Source organism: Catharus ustulatus, chromosome 2 (genome assembly GCF_009819885.2).
Source record: "Catharus ustulatus isolate bCatUst1 chromosome 2, bCatUst1.pri.v2, whole genome shotgun sequence".
NCBI lineage: Eukaryota > Metazoa > Chordata > Aves > Passeriformes > Turdidae > Catharus > Catharus ustulatus.
In genome coordinates this window covers 37,460,845-37,485,232 of record NC_046222.1, presented here as the reverse complement: position 1 = coordinate 37,485,232, position 24,388 = coordinate 37,460,845, and the positions used below count along the sequence as shown (strand labels likewise).

The window sequence follows — 24,388 nt, the reverse complement described above, 5'->3', positions numbered from 1 at the left end:
AAATTGCCATTTTTTCCAAAAATACTTTTATGCCCAATTCACAACAAACCTAGCAGTTTCTAATGTGTTTTGCCTTTCTTCATATCACCTTTATTTGGTGGCTTCTAGCAATACTCACTAAGCATAATGGGAAATTCTACAAGACTTTGAGAGCTATGGCTAAAGATCTGGTGTAACAGTAATTAAAACAACTCTGCATAAATAAAACACTAAAATGGCATATAGACATGTTTTTGTTCTTCACTCTATTGTATAAACCTGCTTTAAAGTATGGGCTCATTGTCTGTTCTGTAATGGTTCTGTTGTGTCAGGTTCTACTGCAGTCACTTCTTGGGCAGGTTTTCCACTTCTGGTAGATGGAGAACAGAGGGTGACCAATTGCTAGACTAAGGACTAAACAAGATTTAAGTTCTAAAGTCATACACATTTACACCATGAGAATTAGAACAGTATCACAAAGAATCAGGCCTCCTTAAGAGGTTACATAATTACATATGTTCATTTTTATTTATACTAAAGTGATAAAGATCTGTCAAGTCTTTTTCTATAACACAATACATGTGTGAATGCAACCTGAATATCTAGCTAACAGAGCTAGAGGAGGTTGTTGTAGGCAGGCCAGAATAAAAGCTTTAACTTAGAATTAATGAGCTCGGTCTATGCCAATACACTTTCAGGAAATTTAAAGTTTAATTATACAGTGTCAGTCCCTAACAGCTTGGATTTCCTTAGGTTTTTTGATGCACTCTATGCTATGTCCTCTTTGCTGGTCACCAGGGAACAGGTATCTTAATCACATGTCCATTTCAAAATTAAACATTTTCTCTTTCTGTTTGCAATAAGTAATGCATGATGAGTGTCTATTGCCTTGCAAATGGGCAAAGATACTGCAAAGTGGAATTAAAATTAATTTTCATTCTAGTTCTCCAAATATGCCCCTCTAGGTGTCCCAGTACCTCAAACCACGTTAATGAGCAAGGGAGGTGCTGGACATGAGATATTACCCCAAAACAAAGAAAATTGTGATTGAATATCTTCACCCCGAGACATCATTTGCAACACTAGTTATGACAGAATGCCTTTCATTTTCTATATTTGAGGCTCCATAGGAAAAAAAAACCCTCATGATCCTAAATACTTTGGGCAGCATATACATATTACTGATAGGAAAATGGATGGAGTGAAAGATAATTACTCAGTTATTTCAGAAAGATCATAATTTATTTGACCAGGTTCAGCTTTCAATAGAAAACCATTAGGAAATCTGAAAATCATGCTTTGTTATTCTTACACACCATTTATAAAGACAATATATTTTCCATAACTTTTCTATCCAGGAATAGCTGTTCCAACAGTACTTTATGCATTCAGCTGGAATTGTTGTACATCAATGCTTTATCTTCAGATTTTTTTTTTGGTTTAGCCTACATGACTATATAAAATGGGGAAGGAGGGAGAGGGGAGGAGAATGTGCACCTGTAAAGACCTCTACAAGAGTTCTACTTCTTGAAATAGTTTTTCTAGCTGGATGAAGTGAAATTGGTAAAGAGATGTGAGAAATTAATTTAGAGTCAATTACCAGGAAACAGTCAATCAAAATATCTTTTACTGCACCAATATTTATGCATGTGACAGCAGGTTTTATTGTAATAAAAGATGGTACTTCAGACAAAACGTGGAATATGAATAATTTGTAAAATTCATTCACTAACCAAAGTAACCATAATCTAATTCAGCTTTCCTCATATGTAGCCAATTTATTATATATATAAGTCTGTTCTAATAATTTAATTTAAACTGCTTACTTTCTGTACAACTTCTCTTTTAAACCACCCAGGTTAATGTTTGACTTTGGTTAAAGGGTTACATATCTGAGACAGAAGCCTTCCACCTTTTCTCCCTATTTGATATCCAATTCCAGATGCAACTTTTATGGCTCCAGCTCTTCAAAGAACCTCCAATCAAAGTTTCTACAGGCAGAATTTTTGGCTCACAAATAGATGCATCATCAGTTTAGAGGCTCATTAGTATACACAGGCTCAATTCTTGGAAGTCTGGCTGGGTAAAAAAAATGGCCTAAATATGTAAAATGGGCACCTGCATGCCTAGGATTTTTCTTCATCTGTCAGGACAAGCTGGTACCTGTACGCAGCAGTGATGCACATTCAACTTTTCATGATTCCCTAGAAATATTAGATTGTTTTATTAATAAAAGATTTAAAAAAAAAGAGGTGAATGCATGCAATGTTTACAGTTTTCAGCTTTTTTGCTACAAAAGGAAAAATACAGCATTTTACTTTCATTGACCTTTTCAAATGATACAACCTGACACTCTCATACCACATGCCTGAGGGTACTACAAGACCCTCAAAAAATCCCAAGGACTTGGTGGCACAATTGCAGCTACACTGACCACATCTTATAACAAAGAAATATATTTGACTGCACAATTTGGGAATGTTAATTTCCTGAAAATTATCCCATTTACAGTTGCAGTGCATCAGATGACTAATTAAGATTGGAATCTCTGTGTCCTATGTTTCAAATGCAGCAATAATAATTCACAAAGATGAGTTATTAAAACCAGAAAAGCCACAGCATGCTACTCCGAGGGATGGAGGCTGAGCAAATGAAAATTTCCTGGCAGGTTTCTCTGCAAGTCAATAACAGAAAATTCTTCTAGATTGGTATTTGCCTGGTTTCTTACAGGAAATGAGCTGTCTGTTAAGCTGGAGTAGCTCAATTCCACAGCAATTGATAATAGTTGCACCTGGCTTCTACAGAGTTTATGTAGATTTGAAAGTTTTGACTTCAGAAATGGCATCTTTGTTAAAGATTTAAAAGTCAGTGGTGCCTAACTAGTGGTACACAAAGGTTAACTTGCTGTACCATGCAACTTCTATGCAAATCTATTCATGTGTCTTCTGTTTCCATTAATTCATATGCTTGGTCTTCACAACCGTGCAAGGAAAGGGCCACTGCAAGATGTTCCTTTAACAGTCATGCTTCAGCCACGTCCAAAATCCTGCAAAGAAGATGAACATAATGAATGGGGAAGCAAGGAATAGCAAGCAACCAGGGTCAGGGTGAACAGAAATATCTGGGACTGATCCAGCACCAATTCAAGAAGCACTGATGCCTGACAACTTCCTCTGCAAGAAGTTTTATGAAAATTTGACACAGCATGAAGTTTTTATCGCTTAGAGGTCTATGAATTTTCTAGGGCACAAACTGCTGTTTTTACCTTGTGCCTTGAATTTTGCTTCTTTACTGGCTACCTTGCAAAAATGTCTAGTTTATTTCAGGATTTCTTTCTTTTTGGCCTTTTGTGCCATCATGTCTCCTTGACTTGACACTGGGCAAGGAGCTTTTATCATTCATTAAGACTGAGGCTGTTACTTTTTAGTTTCTGTCAGGTTTCTAAGCTTTTAAATTTCTTTGAATGCCAGCTATGCTGAGACAAAAGACACATAACCTCATACTAGCTACTGTGAAGAAAATTAATTCTATCACAGCCAAAACCAGATCAGAGGTTCATCCAGATCACAGAGACCAAGAGCATTGGTGTTGTTTATTCTGGAGAAGAGAAGGCTCTACAGTGACCTTTTTGTGGCCTTTCAGCACCTAAAGGCGGCTACAAGAAAGTTGTAGAGGGATGTTTTACAAATAAGTGTAGTGACAGTGCAAGGCAGAATAACTTCAAAATGAAAAAGAGTAGTTTTAGATTAGCTGTTAGGAAGAAATTCTTTACTGTGAGTGTGGCGAAGCACTGGATCAGGTTGCCCAGAGAAGCTGTGGATGCTCCATCCCTAAAAGGCTGGATGGGGCTCTGTGCAATCTAATCCTTTTGAAGATGTCCCTGCACATGGCAGGGGGATTGGAACAAGATGATCTTGAAGGTCTATTCCAACCCAAAGCATTCTGTGTTTCTATGATCCTATGGTTTTATATTCCATACCATGTGACATCTCACTCAGCACTGAGCTAGAGAGAAGGTTACTGGTGGGGGGGTCATTGCTTGATGCCTTTCTCAGCATTAGTTGGTTGGTGGTAAGCAATTGTTTTCATTTCCATCACTTGATTTTCTTAACTTTTATTTCACCCTGTTATTTTCTTTTTGATTACAAATTATTGTTGTTATTGTTGATCTGGAGGTAGAAATGAATTAGGAAAACAGAGGCAATAAGGGGCAATAAACAAAAAGAAATGCAGCATTTTGGGGTTTTTAACATTTGCTTAATAGTAATGTCAGATTGTTTGCTGCGTATGTGCTCACACATGGAAAAAATTGTTGTGCTACATTTTTTCATGTACACACACTAATAATTAATGTTAGAGTCTGATCAAAAATTTTATTTTGCACCAGTGGTTCTGGGTAACTATCCAAAAGTGATCTGTCATTATGTCTCAGCTTGTGTCTTCAACTTCATTCAATCAGAAAAGATTCACTGCCTGGGAAAGGTGAAAAAATTGAGACACCCTCAACATATAGTCACAGTGGAACAGAAAGAAGAGGAATTCTTCCAGCAGCCTTGCTGATGAAATTGAGAAAGGAGCCGAGCTGATAGGAAAGGGAGCCAGTCTCTAGAAATGGTTAGCCCAAATGGATTATAAAAGCTCCTCATTTCAGGTAGTTCAGACAGTAAAAAATCCAGCCAGCAGAAAGCCTTCAGGGAAATTGATGAGTGGGGCTGCCTGAGATTAATGAAAACTACACAAATAGAGCAAATTGGCAGGAGTAGGGGTAAAAGTCTGCCCTTTCATGAGTCTCATAGTTATTAATATTAAGAATCTGACATTACAGTAGATGACTTTGATGTTCTAAGGTCTTCAAGGCCAAGAATTATGCTTCCTCCTCCTGTCTCCATCCCTATCCAAGTGCAGACATTACACTAATGGAAAAAAGTGAAATGATCTGTCCAAAAGAGACTTATAATCAAAACACTCAAAAATATATAGACAGTGATTGGAAATATTGAAAACTCTATGACCAACATAATAAAACAAGATGAATATTTGTCATGTTCACTAGATCTATTTCTCCATCTACCCATTTTATAAGCCTGTTCCTGCAGTGTTTATTCATCTGGCTGTATGTGTAGATATATATATATAAATGGCAATCATTTTAGGGTTTCCATCTCAATAAGCTCACATGTATTGTTTTCTTGGGTCATTCTCCATCTTCATGCCCTAAGCTGCAGTCTGGTGTGGGAATGCAGAGCAGTATACATGGAAACACAATGTCTTGGGGCAGTTGATGGCTTGCAATGTTGTGGCAAATCCTCCCTGCTGGAGCTCACATTCTCTGCTTGTTCAAGGGAAATACAAGCCCCAGGCAGTGCTTTGGGTTCCTGGCAAGCGGAAACAGGGGCTGCAGCCACACAACCTTGGCCCAAGGATGCAGTTGGGGAGGAGATAACTCCTACCTCCTGATACAGCCAGCACATGGGAATGGGTCCAACCTGCCACGCAAAGCAGCACTTTACAGCTCCTGGGAAGCCTCACCTGAGCTTTGATGGCACAGACCCACATGACTCTAAATGCAGACTTATCCACCACTGATTGAACTCTTTAAAGAAAGCCAGATCTAAAATGGGATGCAATCACTTAGTAATGGGATATAATAATTACAAAGTTTAATATCCACCATTGTAGTCTTCAAACCTCGGAGGCAGCTGCCAGCCCTGAGGTGTCCAGCTCTGCAGTGCTGCAGCTCCTGGCAGCAGCAGTGCTCCAGCTGCCTCAGCTCTGCCTCCTGGCATGCTCATGGATGCCCCTGTGCTGACAAGACTGAGCAGTTTAGTACCCAACTAATTCTCAGTTTTCCTCTCCCACACAGTTCCTTTTCTCACTTTTCCGCTCCCTGCTCTCTTCTCCCTGCCCCTCCTGCTGCAGGGACAGCGGGCAAGTGGCTGTGTGGTGTTTGGTTGCTGGCTGGGGCTGAACCCAGACATCCATGGGGCTTTATAAAAAAAAGCACAGGATCTTATGTCTCCCATTCCTGGCCTGCTGCAATAATCGACACAGCCAAAGGTTTCCCGTTTCTTAATAAATCCTCAACTACTTGATGAAGGGTGAAAGCTTCATCAGAGCTTTTACAAGCCTTATACCTCAGGTCAAGAATCCCATGGCCTGGTGACCTGGGGATTGTTGAGGAAGTACAGCTAAGAATCAAGCTTAAGATTTAAAGGTGCAAGGTCTGTAAAATCTATAAAATAGCCTCTGTGGTTTTATAAGTGCTGTCTCTTTTCATTTTTATGTATTGCCTCTGTGTGTTCATGGATCACAAGTAAACTTTGTGAATAGAAATGAAATAGCTGCAATCTGCATTTCTGTAAAGCTAGGTTTGATTTAAGAGATACAAAAACTATAAGTACCTCTGGATGCACATTGGTCCTCTGCTCTGAAGACAATGAAAGTATTTGTGATGTAACCTACCATCTAATAAAGAAATTAAGGAGGCTAATAAAAATTTTAAAATGCGAACAAGGAGAAATTAATTTCAAAATATCTCTTGAGTATTAATAAAGATATGAGGGATAATCTTGCATAGTGGAGATTCATAAAAGGATACTTTTATTAAGTAAATATTTGGAAATCAAAACATGTACTAATGTCAAATGGATGGAACCATCAGCAAGAACATGATGGAGCGATGTGTTGGAATGATTAAAGATAAAACATGGAATATAGGAAATAACATGATGAAATTTTTCAAAATTACAAAGACAACATTTCACAAGGGAAACTAGAAGATATTGTAGCTCTTCATATGACTTTTTGAGCAAACCTGCATTAGCAATACCAAATGATCCCAGGCAGATGATATTTATAAGAGGGGAAATCATTGTGTCATACATTTGTGCAGATAGCGCCAAAAATCATAGACATTTAAATCATGTCTCAGATTTGTATATGCTCATTGTCCACTGGATAGGTACACACAGTGTATCTGCTTACAAGAGCTCAAGTGAAAATAGAATGAATTCTGGAACTGCAGGAGCCCTGCAGGGCCCCCTGAGCTGTTGGTGGATGTATTACTGTTGTACAAGGGAGACACAGAAAATACAAAATCAACAAATCTTTTCAAGTATTCAAAGGTCATGAGGAATAAACGTCCCCAAATACAAACCTGTTGGTTTCAGAGGAATGAGATTCTTAAAATATATATATATATATAGATCCTTCTTTTCTGATTTCTGAACACAGAAGGCTTCATACAGTTTTTTTTTCTTCCAGTTTTTCTCATCAAACAAAATCTGGAACATTTTTTTTCTAAAAAAAGGTAATGAAAATTCCCACAGACCCATATGAGTCCAGAAACTGGAGGCCCAGCAAAAGCATTGCCACTAACTTGTGCTAATTAGTGGCTTTCAGTGACTGTCCAAATTCAACTGGCATTTCTGAAAATATTGGCTTTAGTACAACATACAGGACTATATATATATATCTATAGAGAGAGAGAGAGAGTATTTCTAGAAATAATACTCTGTATACACATAACATGCAGGTATGGTATTATCTGTATAGCTTGCTTCATACAAATGTAGCCAATATGTATGCTACTGTGGATGCTAAACCTCCCAACAGAAAGAAAGTTCCTGCCAGAAAACCTGCTCTTCTGTGGACTCATCTCCAAGGCCAAGGTTCCTGCCAGGACCCAGCTCTGGCACTAACTTTCCATAGGTGACAGCTTCCTTCCGAGCATATCTGCCTGCTCTGGGATCCTCCAGGGGCTTCATCATGGACCCCTGTGGGCTGCAGGGGCACAGCTGCCCCACCATGGGCTGCACCAGGGGCTGCAGGGGAATCTCAGCTCAGTGCCTGGAGCACCTCCTGCCCTCCTTCTGCACTGACCTTGGGGTCTGCAGGGCTGCTCCTCTCACATATTCTCACTCCTCTCTCCCAGCTGCTGTGCAGTACTTTACCCCTTTCCTCAAATATCTTATTACAGAGACATCACCAACATAACTGATGTTTTGGCCAGTGGTGTGTCCACCTTGGAGCCAACTGGAACTGTGGGTATGTGTGACATGGGGGAGCTTGTGGTGTCTTCTCACAAAAGACAGTCCCCTCAGACAGACCTATAAAGTCAGAAAACTAGGACAGATCCAGAAAATGGAAAGCAGATAGTTTAGTGGAAGGTAGTGTTTTATACCATAATTCAGCAGATTAAAATATCATCACAAAGTGTAGGAAAGGACGGTTCATTGTAGTTTCTTGAGAAGTACCAGTCTTAGCATGCTACAGAAAGAGTGATTCTTTCCTATTTCTTGGTGACTGTTATACAAAAGCCGTAGGGTGAAGATCAATGAAAACCACCCTCTTAGATTAAGTCTCAAGTGTATCTCTCTTTCCTTGGTAAGGAAGATAGAAATACCAAGGGGAAAGATTCGGCAGCTGAGCTGCTGAAATGTACCCATCATTCAGCACATGAACCAGTTCTGCAGGAATTACCCTGTAAGGCATTTAAATACCCATCTCCCACAGGCCACACTTCAAACCAACAGCTGAATTGCTTTTTTGCACCTTTTCTTGTGCCCATTTTTTGCAGTGACATATAGAGCACCAGTGAATGTCTGGTCTCAAGGAAATCTTCACTAAAACCTGAGATGGTCTGACAGCCGCAGAAATCATTGCCATTGATTGACTCATTAGGATGTCTAAGATTTCAGTCATTAATGAGAAATCTTCTCATTTTCATATGAGAATGACAACAAAAATAATTTTAACAAAGCAAGAATCTCAGGGCAGCAAGGTTATATAAGAGCCAGAGAAGACTTTATGTGCATTCAGAGACCAGAAAAACTAGAGGGAGGGGAATGTACTGAAGAGCCACAAGTAGTTTTAGATTTTCTTGAAATAAGAATGCTTGGTAGCTGAGGTAATATCAAGGACTTGTACTATTCTTGCTCTCCCTCTGTTGCTTTTTTGATCAGTAAGAATAGGGCACTGGACCCTTAAATCTGAGTCCTGATGGACCTTTTTATGTTATGCAGTAAGTGAAATGAAGACAGCTGAAATCTTTTGGTATTGGGAAGATAACAAGCCTTCAACCAATAGGAATCCAGGATAATTGGGCAGCTGATTTTTTTGCCTACAGAGATCATACAGTACTGCATGTTAGGAAAATTGTTCTCCAGTAACCCTTTGAAGTCATGCAATTTGACAATCTGAGTATTTATCTTTTAATTCTTAGCATGATGTATAATGCCCTGTGCCTAACATGTGGTGGGTTGACACTGGCTGTCAGGTGCCCACCAAGCCACTCTGTCACTCCCTTCTCAACTGGATGGGGTGGAGGAGAAAAAAGGATAGAAAAGCTCATTGGTCAAGACAAGGACAGGACCATGACCCAGAAGTTACTGTCACAGGCAGAACAGACTTGACTTGGGGAAGTTAATTAAATTTATTGCCATTGAAAAACAAAACAGGATAGCAAGAAGTTAGAACAAATCTTAAATTTCTTTCTACCCACCTCTCTCTTCTTCTCAGGTTCAACTTCACTTTAAATTTTTTTGCTTCCCGTCAAGCAGTGCAGGGGGATGGGGAATGGGATTTGCAGTCAGTTCATAGCACTTCACATCTGCCATTCCCAACTCTTCCAATGATGCCAACATCTACTCTGAGCTTATTTCGTTTTATGCCTCTGGACTGTGAAAAACAAAAAAGACATCCCAAGAGACGGATATGTTGGTTTGGTATCTGTCTTAGTAAGCCAGGAACAGTCTTTGGATATGATTTGACACTGGATGTGGCAGAAACACACATGACTAGCACAAACAGCTGGCTGACGTTTAGGAAGAATTTTGGGTTAGACGCATTATCAAATGTTCTAGGCAAGTCTGCCTACAAAAAACAAAACTGAAACCTAGAAAAGTTTAATTGAAAAAAAATGAGTACACCATAAATATAAAAAATTAGAAAACATATGAAAATTCTCTTTCTTCTAATAATCCTAGGTTAACAGTAACTCCTGTAAGGACATTTTAATTTTATATATGTATTTAATATTTTGAGAAAATATCTTGGTTTTCATCAGGAACGATAGCTTTTCTGAAGCAGAGGAGTTTAGATTTCTCTTTTCTTGTTCGTATATTCCTAGTTTCCTTTAGTTTTTGAAATTATTTGTCTTCCTTGCATCTTCTTTGATGCCCTTTCACAAGGCAAAGTGAGACATAAGTTTATGGTGGTTGTTTTTTATTAGGAGTCAATTGTTTTTTATTTGGCTCTATCTTACCTTCCTCTATTTTATCTTTTGTCAAAGACAGTAACAGATAATGAAGATGATTTTTTCCTTTCCAACTTAGAATTTACCCAATTTAAGCCAATATTCATGCTTCAACAAATGGTCCCCTCCAGGTCATTTGGTAGAAGATGCACTACCATTTCTAAATTACTATAAGCATGTTAATATTTTCATTACTTATTTATGAGGTTTCAACTAGTTAATCTATAATAACACATTCCATCAGCCAACAAATTTATATAAGTTTTGTCTTTTTTGTGTTCTATTTTTTCCCCATTGTTGTCTCAATGGTTGTCCCATTTGTGATCTGTGTAGTTTTGACAGATTGTGGTTGACCCCATTACGCTGATCTAATTGATGATCACTTGAATTTTGATGACAAAGCAGCAGTATTAATCATGTAACAAATCTGACTTCTTTTACCACATTAGCCCTCCGGAAAATCCTTTAGCAAATTATATCCACATGTTAAGCTCATCTGAACAATCAGTCCTGCTAAAGCCTTAGCCACCAAAATCCATTTATTTTCTTTAGAAATCAGTTTCTTAATTTCTAGCAACTTAGCCTTTTTTCCACCAGATTATAACCAAATGACATGAACATCTCATGCATGAAGAACAGTCATTTTAGTACAGACAAGTGGAATTAACAGAGAAGCTGTCCAATTATTTGAATTGTAAGTATATAACAGCAGCTTGCAAGTGCAAAAGATTTCACTGTTCTTCCTTTTTCCTATGTGTGGAAAATGACTTGCAATATTTAATTCCTTCCCTTCTTCATGGCTTCTCCAGTGCTCAGAGTTCTGTCTGGCTGGAAGTCCTAGAAATAAACTCATCAAGGAGAGATTTAGAAAGAACGGGGTTATAACTAGTGAAAACTACCCTTCTCACTCCACCAGTCAGATGTTAAGTGAATTAGAAAGAAATGGCAAAAGTACTGATTTCTTTAGGGCAATTTTAAGAATTCAATTACAACAGAGTTTCAAAGCTCACAAATCTGCTAATCCTCCACAGGCCTAAAGGTTGCTATTGCCCAAACACAAGAGTATTACTCAGTATGTGAACCAACAGCCTGCTTATGTGGGATAAAACCTCTGTTATTATTATTTATCTTTATACAATGAAGGTGGCCCTAACAGATGTTAATCAAAAGTTACAGGTCTTGTCTCAACAGATTTGTGGTATATTTACTGGCTGCACTCAAGTCTGAGGCCACGAAAGTGTGATTGCAGCAAGTTTGCACATCTAGTTTATTGCTGGATTTTATTTTAATTGTAAGTGGTTTTAGTACTTATCACTCTGGAGCTACTCTTACAGGGGCATTTGAACTTACAAGAATAACTCAGTATGTTAAAATATTTTTTGAGACTTTGTAGAGGAATTTTTTTTTTGCAGATACTGTGGATAATTCTCTGAAATTATTTAGTTTTATTATTCCACCTACCAGAATCATAAAAATTGCATTAAAATGTTAGATCAGGGTATTTTCTGATAATGAGATATCTTGTATGCATATGTGTTGTGTGCAGTGAATCAGAAGATTATGAAATTAACCTACTGCTGTAAAATACGGTGGTTTTCTCAATAAGTCATACTGATGGAAAGGCATCTCTATACAAAGCACACAAAAAAGAAATGTTGATTCTGTAAGTGATCTACCACACTACATTACAATGCTGACTTTAACTCCCTCTGTGCCTCAGGAGAAAGAAACATTGTGGGATTTGTCGAAAGACATTCTCATGGCATTCATCACATTGATAACTTCATAAGGTTTTCCTTTCTGCTCTTGTTAAACTGTAAAGGATGCTGCTGCCTCATTGTCTGCCCTTGGGGCTCAATCCACCCACACAGTTCGCAATATCTGGATCCCACCAGACCACAGAATCATAGAATCACAGAACAATTTGGGTTGGAAGGAACATTAAAGATCATCTTTGTCCAAAGACCCTACCATAAGCAGGAAACCAGGCTGTTCAGAGCCCAATCCAACCTGCCTTGAACACTTCCAGGGACGGGGAGTCCACAACCTCTCTGGTCAACAAAGAGCAACCTGAAAGAGACATTTCTTTATATGACAGAATAGCATGCAAAATTCTGTTTAGGGTGAAGTCTCAGAGAAATCTCTTTCCAGTTTCCCTCCTGAGAAGCCATATTTTGGCACCCAAGAGAGATTTTTCTAGGACACACAGCAGCATTGAACTCAGTTACATTCACCACAGGTTTTAACAAATGTCAAAGACTTGTTAAAAATGTTTTAACATTTTTCACAATGCATTGAATACACTTCTGTACTGCATTGCCTCTAAGCTTCAAGGGGAAGAGATGGAAACAGTACAATTGCCTTGAGATCTATCTAGGCTCTGTTGCTGGCCCAAGAATCTTCCTGGGAGCATATTACATTTGAATTTTTGGGGACAATGAACATTCAAGAAAGAAACAAATTTCCCAAAGAGAAGGATAGCCATCTAGATCAGCAGATAAACATTATGATACAGTCATTACTACCAGAAGAGAGAACCAAGGCTTGCCAAGGGGCTTCATCCATAATACATTACATCCAACTTCCTTTTAACAGAGAGAAAAACAAATCTTCCACTGCCTGTCCCATAGGAAGACGTGTGTCTACTCTCTCATTGTGGCTCCATTTGCCTAATCATACATTACTTCAAGGAAAAACAAATGCTCAGTAGTACTGCAGTACCAGACTTCCACCCTGTGTGCTGTCCTCCACCTGGTCATGTTTCCTTGTGTATGTTTTTCCTTATCAGGGTCATTAACGCCAAGATCGGATATTTTGGCTGATGTTAACAGAAGAAGATGTGCTGCTGTTTCCCCTGTAGCACTTTTTTCCCCTTATCTTAGGCAGGAAAACAAAGGAGGCTAGAGAGCAAGAAACCATTCCAGCCTGAAAAGCTTTAGACCATTAGTAATGCTGGAATTAAAAGATTAAAACATTTGTTTCAAGTGCTAAGTAGTCATGTTCTCTTATTAATGTCACACTCTACTAAGCATTATGCCATACTTTGTAATGCATGGATTCATCCCACACATCCTGTGCAGAAAAGTGCTTTTGGTTTACGTTTAAATTTGAGAGCTTTCCTAAATCAAGATTCCAGGAATTATACTCTCATTAATTTCCTCCTCTCGTTCCCCCCAAACCCAATTCTCAGTGCCCTCAAATGTGTTTACTCTGAAAGCCACACTTTAAAACTCAGTGATTTTATGAAGACCCAGAGCAGACACTTAATGTAGAGACATCCCCAGCCATTTTATACCCCAATGCTTCATTGAGTCAGACCTGCTGGGCCTTAAAGGGACTCTGCACTTCCCACTACTGCTGAGGCATTTCTATGTGTTCCTGCAGAGGAATTTTTAACATCCATCTGAGTTGCCTGCACTGCATTGCTGGATCTGTAACAGACTCTCAGAGACAGACATTTATCACTCCTGCATTACCATACTCTGTTCTTGCTGTTCTGTAGGGAAGAGCTTTACTTAGCACATTAAAAATGCAAGGAACAATAAAAGAATCCCACCCTTAATGAGATGGTACTTCTCCCATCAATTTTAAGCAATGAGTATTGCAAACTCCCTTTTCAAGCAGGTTAGACTAGTACTCACAGCTCGCTGCTGTCAAGGATAGAAGCCCCCACTGAAATGTGCTGAGCTCCTGACACCTGCAGGATCTGTGCTGAGCCTGAGTGTTGGGTGGCTGTCACATCTAATTAATGTCAGTCCAGTCCAGGGATCCTACCTCTAAGTCACGGTCCTTGGCCAGACAGTGCTGTTCTAACTAGAATACATGGAATGTAATTCATTGAACATGCTAAATATAGGATGTGCCAATTTATGAAGGGGCAGAGAGAACTAGAAGAATTTCCATTTCAAAATGTCTAAATTTTTCCCATGGAAACCAATGTATGTGAAAAGATTTAAACGTTGGGGATTTTAGGGGAAAAAATTTGTGAAAATAGTATAGACCTTGGGGGAAAGAAACCCTCATCATATGAGGATGTGTTCATCTCTGACAAAATATAAAACTAAAACAGGCACCAGAGAATATATAGCATTAATTGCTGCACTAATCAAGTGACCCAGCAGTGTGTAACAACTCATCATTGTTCACTCTAGAGGTAGCTACTGCAAGTGTTCAAGAGACTGAAATAAAGCACCCTTCAGCTTTGTAAGCAAAAGGAGGATTGTGAAGCCATGATGTTTAGCACTGAATTGATCTGGCTGGATTGCATACCAAAATGCCGAGTCAAAATAATGCATGAACAAGTTTCAGTCCTGAACCTCAGTGTTGAGGGAAAATGTAATTCCTACTACCAAAGCATATTCAATTCCTTTTGCAATCAAGTTGTATATTCAAATTTGCAATTGCAATCTATGTATAGGTTATATATATGTGTAAAACCTTTTACAGTCTTTCAGTTTGGATAATATTGCAGAAAAGGAACAGACTACAGTAAATTCACGAATACAAGCCGCACTGAGTATAAGCCGCATCTCTGGGTGTTGGCAAATATTTCGGTTTTTGTCCATAGATAAGCCGCACACGAATATAAGCCGCTCTGTCATTCGCAGCGAGGACCCGCATGCAATTAGTAACAGAACCGCGGGAGGGCGGGGTTTACTGGCTGAGCTAAGGCTGTGCAGGCTCGGCCCGCTAGGGGCTGCTGACGGGGCCAGGTGGCCCAGCCCGGTGCTGCCGCTCGGGGCCAGCCGCCGCTGCCCCTGGGCTCGGTCACCCCGGGTCGGCGCTGCCCCGCGGTGGCAGGCAGGGACGGAGCTTCCCCCGCTCCTACGGCAGCGGCGGCGGGCGGGGACGGAGCTTTCCCGCGCCCGTGGCACCGGCGGCGGGCGCGGACAAAGCACCCCGCCTCCTCCCCGAGCCGCGGCAATGGCGGCGCGCACTTCCCGCCCCCCCCCCCGGGCCGCGGCAATGGCGGTGCGGGGCTCCCGCTGGCTCCCCAAGCCGCGGCAATGGCTGCGCAGGGCTCCCGTCGGCTCCCGGAGCCGCGGCAATGGCGGCGCGGCCCCCCCGCGTCCTCCCCGAGCCGCGGCAATGGCGGCGCTTCCCCCCCATCGGCTCCCCAGGCCGCGGCAATTGCGGTGCGGCCCCCCCGCGTCCTCCCCGAGACGCGGCAATGGCGGCGCCCCCCCCGTCGGCTCCCCGGGCCGCGACAATGGCGGCGCGGCCCCCCCGGGCCGTGGCAATGGCTGCGCAGGGCTCCCGTCGGCTCCCGGAGCCGCGGCAATGGCGGCGCCCCCCCCCCCGTCGGCTCCCCGGGCCGCGGCAATGGCAGCGCGGCCCCCCCGAGCCGCGGCAATGGCGGCGCGCCCCCCTCGTGTCCTCCCCGAGCCGTGGCAATGGCGGCGCGGCCCCCCCGCGTCCTCCCCGAGCCGTGGCAATGGCGGCGTGCCCCCCCCGTCGGCTCCCCGGGCTGCGGCAACGGCGGCGCGCCCCCCCCCCCCCCGCCCTGGGCTGCGGCAGAGGAGGGAAGAAGAGAGCTCTCCCGCCTCTCTCCCCACCCCCCGTGCTGCCTACAGGGAGCCAGGGCAACACGGTAACACTGTAACAATTGCGAAATGCCGGCTTTTACTGGCCGGTGCTTGGCTCGGCACTCTGGCTGGCACGTCTGGGGTTGTAAATGTCAGAAAATTATTAATATATTAGCCGCACCCGACTATTAGCCGCACTTCCGGGTTTCCACCAAAATTTTTGTCAAATTGCTGCGGCTTGTATTCGTGAAATTACTGTATTCTGAATAAAGTTACTTCTTTTAATGACAACTTTTGAAAAATTAGTAGAGCAGGGTTGTTTGCTGATAATCTCCATGAAAGTTGCATGACATTGCTCAAAGCATGGACAGAGATCTCAGATAGTGCATGTCTATGAAATTCTGAAGGAAATGACAAGAAGAAAGTAATTGGCCCAGCACTGTTCAAAGAAAATGCTTTCATCGTGTCAAGGTCTGAATTCCCACTTGGACTATAGTAATTTCACGCGTATAAGGCGCACCTTTTTGACTAAAATTTTGGTCCGACCCTGGAAGTGCACCTTGTACTCCAGAGAGCCTTATATATGGACAAAGTTTGAAAATTTGCCAACTTGGAAGTGCGAGCTGCAAGCTGAACCACACGGGGCCCAGGGCTCGGTGGGGGGCAGGGGGGGCGCAGCTCACGTGGAGCCAAGAGGCTTGGCGGGGCTCGTCATGTGTCCTGGTTTGGAGGACAGGTGTCTGCTAAGAAAGGCAGGAGCCCCTCTCCATCCAAATTATTGTAATTTTGAAATTAAGGGGCTCTCAGGCAAAGATATGGGAATTAGGAATAACAGTTCCTTACCAGGAAAATTAAGATAGAAATACAGTACTAGAAAGAAACAAACCCCAAACCCTGACAAAGTGTCTTGGGTTACAATAAAGGATGTGATCAAAGTATCTACTCTATCACTATCTGTTGTGACCAGATGGGGCAGTGATCTTTAACTCTGTGGGAGATACTCTGCTAATGGGCCATCCATTGAAACCAGTAGGGCATTGTTATTTATCTTTGCACCCCCATCCTTCCTCCAGGGAGTTATCTTCTGCTAATGGCCCACTGAGTCCCACTGTGTGACTGATAAAATTACTTTATCCCATTGAGAGTTGCTCCAGCCAGGGGGGAGAGCCAAGCCTTTCTTACCTAGATAAAAACTGAAATTCTAGGATACTGAGTAGCCCTTTCTCTGCTGTACTCTAGAAAAAAACAAGATTTCTCCACATTACTACTAGATTTCTGGAAGGAAACTGCACCTTCTACAAGACCACTGTTTCAACTAAATCCCATGTGTCACTGCAAGAAGACTGCAGCCACTATTTAATCAAACTGCTGCCAACATCATGCCTGACGGGGTGTCAGGTTGTACTCTGACTTTGTCAGGGTTTGGAGTTTGTTTCTTTGTAATACTGTATTTCTATTTTAATTTTCCTAGAAAAGAGCTGTTATTCCTAATTCCCATTTCTTTACCTGAGAGCCCCTTGATTTCAAAATTATAATAATTTGGAGGGAGGGGGTTTACATTCTCCATTTCAAAGAGAGGCTCCTGCCTTTCTTAGCAGACACCTGTCCTCCAAACTAAGACACAAAGTCAGAGCACAACCTGGCACCCCGTCAGGGTGACACCCGTCAGGCAGGGTGTTGGTAGCAGTCCCATTAAATGGTGGCTGCATCCTCCTGCAGTGACAGATGTGGTTCAGTTGAAGCAGTGCTCCTGTAGAAGGGTGCAGCCTCCCTCCAAAGGTCCAGCAATGATATGGAAAAAAGTCCGGTTTTCCTCTGGAGTCCAGGAAAAGAGGGCAACTCGGTGTCCCAAAATTTCAGTTTTTTTCAGTTTTAGGTAGGAAAGGCTGGGCTCTCCTCCCTGGCTGGGGCAACTCCCAATGGGATGAAGTAATTTTATCAGGCACACAATGGGACTCAATAGGCCATTAGCAGAAGATACCTCTCTGGAGGAAGGAAGGGAAGTGCAAAAATAAAGAACTGTTTTCAATGGATGACCCATTAGCAGAGTATCTTCCACGGAGATAAGGATCACTGCCCCCACCTGGTCACAACAGATGGTGATAGAGTAGATACTTTGATCACATCCTGTATTGTAACCCAAGACAGCACGGCTGGAGCAATTGGTTACTTTGTTGCATGCAGATGCTTGCTGCAAAAAAAAGGTGCACCTTATATACGGACAAAGTTCAGAAATTTGTCGACACCTGGATGTGCCCTTATACTCCGGTGTGCCTTATAGTAATGAATTTACTGTAATTCAGGTGAGAGGTGACCTTTGTATCCCATTTAGTCCACCTGTCTCCTCCAAGTAGGTCTGATTTCAAACTTAGGGCAGGATTCTCAGGGTATTTGCTGGTCAAATTTTGAAAATATTTAAGGATGACAATTCTATCACTTAACTTAGAAATTTTTCTCATTGGAAATCTGGAACCTGTGTTTCTTGCTGCTTATCTTTGTGTACCTTGGATAAGGGTCTTGTGCCATTTTCACTACCTCCCTTAAGACCATTTAGGATACATTCAGAGTGTCATCTCCAAAATTACTCTGCAGATGTTGACACACCTTCATGACCAGTTCAGGCAGCAAATTTAACTCAACTTCCAGAAGCAAAATGTGAACAGAAACAAAGATGTCATTGCAGAGAAATAGAATTTTAAGCAATGGTTTCTCTAGTCATGCAGGAAATACATATCTCATCTTTATTCAAACATTCAGTTAGGGATGGCTTTCACTGTTAAATGCAATGAAAAATGCCTTCAGTTTAGGCAGCACCACATAAGATGATGACTGTTAAAGTGGTTAAAGTTAAATGTACTTTTATTGCCAAGATTCTCAAGTCCAAATGGGAACGCATCCAAACCCAAACCTATGGACTTCATTTCTACAGGAAAACTCCCTCAAGTGGAAGATGTCTGTAACTAAGATGGTAATTTTCTTCTGCAAATTCATTGTAATAAAGCAATTATTTTGCTCATATATTAAACTTGTTATAATCTGTGGATGGTAAAATCCAACAAGTTCTCACATTCTTTTTATACTGTGGTACCTAGAGCTTGGTGCAACACTCCAGGTGGGGTCTCCCTAGAGCAGAGCAGGGGGAGCACACAACTCCCTTGTTCTGCAGGTCTCCCTTCTTTTGAAGCAGCCCAGAACACAATTGGCTTTACAGGCTGCAAGAGCATATTGCTGAATCTTTTGGTCCCCCAACTCCCTCTAGTCTTTCTACCCTGGACTAATCTTGACCTAACCTCTGCTCAGCCTGTACTTGTGCTTAATTTACTACATATGCATGGAATTTTAATTGGTGATATCCCCTTGCCTTCTACTTATGTGTGTGTATATGAGTGAGTTTGGGTCTTGTGGGGTTTTTTTTTGTTTTTCTCTCTTATTTCTTTATTTGGTATCTCATTTATTTGGCTTTGGGTTTTGTTGTTGGCTTTTATGTGTTTTTCTGGGAGAACACATGCATACCTACTCTCCAACACTACAGTCTTTTGTACTGAAGTCCTTTGCATTTGAATTCAACTTCCTGCAGCACCTTGGGCCAGTGAGCTTTCCAGAATTCTGTGTTGGTGAAGAGGTTCACTGATGATACGGCAAAAAGGGCGAGCAAGGAAATGTAACAGCATAGGAGAAAAATGCATGAGGAGATAAGACCCACAAAACCTGAAGAGCTTTACAGCTCTTGTATGACACCCAGACAATTCTACTTGCAGATTAGCCATTGCTAATCCCTTCAGGCTTAGTGACTTTTAGGGACTTCAGGCAGGTTGAATTGCTATTATTCAGAGTTCAGAGCACACTGCAAATGAAAGAAAAAATAGTGTTGTGAAATCTTCATTCATTTGATTCCAGAGCTGATATTAAGCAGTTGTCAAGTATTATCAGCAAGGTCATAACATTTAGGTAGCAATTAGAATCTGTATACATTAGGTATGTGTACATACCTAAATATGTAGAGCAGTTTTATGCTTTGGGATAATAGTGTATATATAATGTATTCTCTCTAAATTAGCTTTGATATTCCCTCTTGCAGCCTTGGCTATATGATTTTTCCTGTAAGCTTTTACCCCTGCTGATTTTCAGTAGGACTCTATGCCTGAAAAAGACAAACTTGATTTTCACACTAAGTTGCACTGTGACTGTGGTGTTTATTGGACTCTTATTGAGACATATTAATGGTGGTCTATTCTTGTGCAATAATGTCACCATTATTTTTTTGTCATTCTCAACTCTATAGATTTTTATAAAATATGCTCATAAAACTCGAGCAGCAATCTGAAATTTCTACATTTCCCATTCCTTTTAAAGGTTACCTAGAAACATCTGCAGCACAGTAACAGTAAACTATCACACACCTAAGAATACTTGCTGTAAACTGCTCCATTGTGCCAATTAGATGCAGTATGAACTCTACACAGGGGAGCACTTTATTGCTTCATTATTGCTTTTATATAATTTTAAATCCTGTTCACTGCAGCAACAAACATCCAAGCAAATATTTAAAAAGCTAAATGGGGAAATGTAGAACAAGTTAATCTGCTACTGGAAACTTTAATGTGTGCAACTCCGCATATGGCATATCCGTGTTCAGGGGGCAATAAAATATTTTCAAAGGTGCCAAGAAAATGGCATATTTGCTTTTTTAATACATGCAATTAAACATAATGGGAAAGGATCTAACTGGTAGAGTGGACTGACTTAGATAGCAACATGTGCTGGTGCTGCACATATTGCAGTGACAGTTTAGGAAGAGCATAAAGCCAGAAAGGCCCAATTCACTGTAACAAAAAACATGGTTGTGTGGGAGCATGAGGGATTACCTGTTGTAACCCAATACCCTACTGTTTTAAGAATGGTATGTCCCTTTAACCCCGTAACCCAAGCAAGACCAATGGACTGACCCCTGCGATGGGATTGGCCTGAAGCCAAGGCTGACCCCTCCCCTTTCCTGACCCATAGAAAAACCTGTGCCCGGGTTTGGACTTCCTCTTTATCCTCATCTCCCGCTCTGCCCACATGGAAGCCTAAGAATAAAACAGAATATCAACCCTGGGATAAGAGCCTCTAATATCTCGTCTGTTCTACATGAAACAGCACCCCAGGCTAGCTCTGCAGGATATTTGAGGTACAGGGCCAGGCCCACAGAGTGCTGTTTCAATTACCTGTTGAATAAAGAATTTTGCCAGCAACGTAATTCAACACTGCAGCAGATTGAAAATTCCTGCCTTTGGTGCAATTAAGATTCAAGCAAAAGTAGATGTTTTGAAGTTGTTTTCTTTGCAAGTCTCCAGCTCTCTGAGTTTGGAGAGTCAGAGCCCTTGAGCTGCTATTGTAAGGCTGGTGGGGTGGGACAGCTGATGTCTTGCTTGTGTGATTAATGGCAAAAGAAGATGTCGTAAACAGCAGGTGTCTCAAAACTGTTGCGATGGTGGCAATTCAGTTTTATTAAAATTTTGTCTCTGATCTTTCTGGTTTTTTATCATAAGATATTTTTTGGTCAAAGCCTTTCAGTTTTCAGTCTGCATGGTCATCGAATCAAAGAAAGGTTTGGTTTGGAAACTGCCTTAAAGACCATCTAGTTGCAACCTCCCTGCCATGGGCAGTGACATCTTCCACCACACCAGGTTATTCAAGGCCCCATCCAATCTGGCCTTGAACACTTCCAGGATTGGGACAGCCTGTTCCAATGCCCCACAACCTTCACAGTAAATAATTTCTTCCTTATACCTAACCTAAATTTCCCCTCTTCCAGGTTGAACCCATTACTCCTCTTCCCTATCACTACAGCTCCTGATGAAGGGTCCCTCTCTGGCTCCTTTATAGGGCCATTAAACATCCTGTCATGCCTTAGTATGAACAGCAAGCAAGGAAGACATAATTTAATATGAGGCATAAAATGCTGCAAAGAACTATTTCTGTTTCTGGAGTAATTTATGCATAAAGGGTTCTGCACTTTTAAACTAATTTTCTTTTTTTAGGCTTACACTATATTTACATCCAACATGGTGTTCCCTCTGAATTGTCCTGTTCTAGATAAGTTTAGTCCATCTGACAAGCCACAAATTGAAGAAATGACTGCCTGTCCTTGGCAGTAAGACTGTGCCAATACTCCACCAAATTTCCCAAACTAGCAACCCTGTAAAACAGATGAAACCCCGTTCAAGAGGGAAAAGTGAGTAGAAAAATGCAATGAGGATATTAATGATACACAGTGGAACTCAACCAACTTGGCTCTGTCTGTGTAACTCCTGTAGGCTTTCTGCTTTGAAATAAAAGTAATTAATACAGAAATTAATAAACCCACTTCCTGAAAAGAACATCTATTTTAGGATTACACCACTTTGATTTCAGAATGCAGTCGCCACTTGAGGTTAATTCCAAAGTAGATGTGAAATAACACCTAATGAACTTGACTAAGTTTCTGAGGTCATAATAAGAAACTTAGGTAAGTTTCTAAGGTCATAATATCACTTGCCATCATGACATACCGCATAATCTCATCAATTTACATTTTACTATGTTTATGGTACTACTTCTTGCTCACCTAAGCAAGGTCCCTATGTATCTATTCAGTCCTAGTTACTACAGCCACCTTTTAGGGACTTAGTTAAAAATACTTGTAGAAAAGTTATGGTATTAAGATCCCAAAGGGTTTTGAAAGAGAGAGGTGAAGATACAATCAAAGGATATGCCAAGAAACCAAGAGGTCTGAGTTAGAGGTCAAAAAGAGCACTTAATTTTTACTTAGGGTAGGAAGGAAAAGGAAATGAAGCAGCAGTGGACTTGCTCTGTACCACAGGCCAGAGCTTAGAAACACAGATTCAGCTGCATATTTCTGTTTACCAAGCATGTAGAATATGGCTCATATGACTTCTTTTCAAGGTGAACCACTGGAGGGTTACAAGAGAAACATCAAGAGAGAAATGCACTTGATATGGTAACTCAGAATTGAGACAGTAGAGGGTTCTTGCTCCTGATCTAGTGTTTACTCACCTGAGCAGACTCTCAATCCTCCTACTCCCAGGTGTAAACTACTTTTATATTTCCTTTTCTGGATTTACAGATATAAGGAAGAAATTATTTACTTTAATGGTGATGAAGCGCTGGAACTAATTGGCCAGAGAAGTTGTGGGTTCCCTATTCTTGGACATGCTCTAAATCAGGCTGGATGGGGCTCTGAGCAACCTGGTCTAGTGAAAAATGCCCCTTTGCACGAGAAGAGGGTTGGAATGAGATGGTCTTTAAGGTCCTTTCCAACCCAAAGCATTCTATTACAGGATTCTATGATATTTTCAAATAATTTAATCTGTCAGAGTGAATGGCACCACTTCATTTTTTTCATTTATAAAAGACTATTATCTTTGACTATTTGCTGCAGTCCCCCATGATCTCAGAGGAGCAAAAAAAAAAAGAAGAAGTCTCATTAATTTACTGCCAGTATCTGCCCAAGAAAAATTTAAACACTCCTTCTACATGATGTGATTATAATTGAGCTGAATTAGATTTTAACCTCTGAAGAAAACCAGAAAAGTGTAATTGAAGCCAATAGTTACTTTGCATTTTATTGTGTACTAGAGGTCAAACCTACCTCGGGTCACTTCTTTAGTACTGGTTTACCAAATACAAAATCTGCAATCAGAACACATGTTTTTAAAATAATGGTTTTACTATACCTGGTTGGCCAGTTTGTCTACAATGGGGGTTCAGACCTCTCCCCCACAGGTGAATTTCATTTATTTGTGTATTGAAACTATCTCAATACTCTGATAGTAGCTCCAGTTACACAAAACAAAGCACATATCCAAGTAATTTTACATATATAATGTCAGATCTCTGTTTCCTGTTTACTTCATCCATTGGCTAATTACCTCACTGCAGACTGCTGATTACTTTGACTCCCAGCTGTATTCAAGAAGCCAAGTGGGAATGCCTGCATGAGCCTTTGAAGTCCTTCACATTATCTGCTAATCTAAAAAGGTTATCAACACAGCATTGGAGAGGAAGAAATGAGCACTTATGAAAACACATTAATCTTCTTGAAGCTTTAGAAGCTGCTTTGACACAATAGGAGATGCTAAAGTGAGGCTTTGTTCCCAGTCCACTTCTCTCAATTCTGTCAGGATGCTCTGCCAACATTGAAACGATAAAAAAAACCTGCTGTTTTAAACAATTCTCTAGGTAATGATGAAATTCAGTAGGAAGAAACAACATGATGTTTTTGTGAACCTGTGCTGATCACTTGACTGGTTGAAGAGTTACAACTGTACTTGACATTTTGTGCCTCAGAGACAATGTCACCACACCATATTAAAGGCAGGTGAGAAAGTGCCAGGAGGCTGGGAAAATTCTTGAGCTGTTTGACCTTAAGGTGGAACATTTATTTTCTCTCTTTAGTAGCAACAGTAAATGAGCAGAAAGGCAAATATATTCACTGTGGAGCCCTAAATTCTAAACTTACTTCTTCTGATTACTCCCCTACAGTCATGCTTTCATCCAACAATAACAAAACCCCTCACATCTGCTTACGTGTGCTACAGCTGATGGTGAGTGTATAATTAACTAATAATGATATTGCACTCCAATA

General features: G+C 41.0%; 1 long non-coding RNA gene across 1 annotated transcript in view; it reads right to left on the bottom strand.

Annotated features, from left to right (window-relative positions):
- Positions 1-1,855: 1,855 nt before the first annotated feature.
- Positions 1,856-24,388, bottom strand: part of LOC116992544 — a 151,448-nt gene continuing 128,915 nt past the window's right edge. Inside the window, exons 3-4 of the long non-coding RNA XR_004417071.1 lie at positions 9,482-9,657; positions 1,856-3,025 (exon numbers count right to left, since the gene is read on the bottom strand). This is a non-coding gene — a long non-coding RNA (uncharacterized LOC116992544). The remainder of the gene's footprint in view (positions 3,026-9,481; positions 9,658-24,388) is intronic.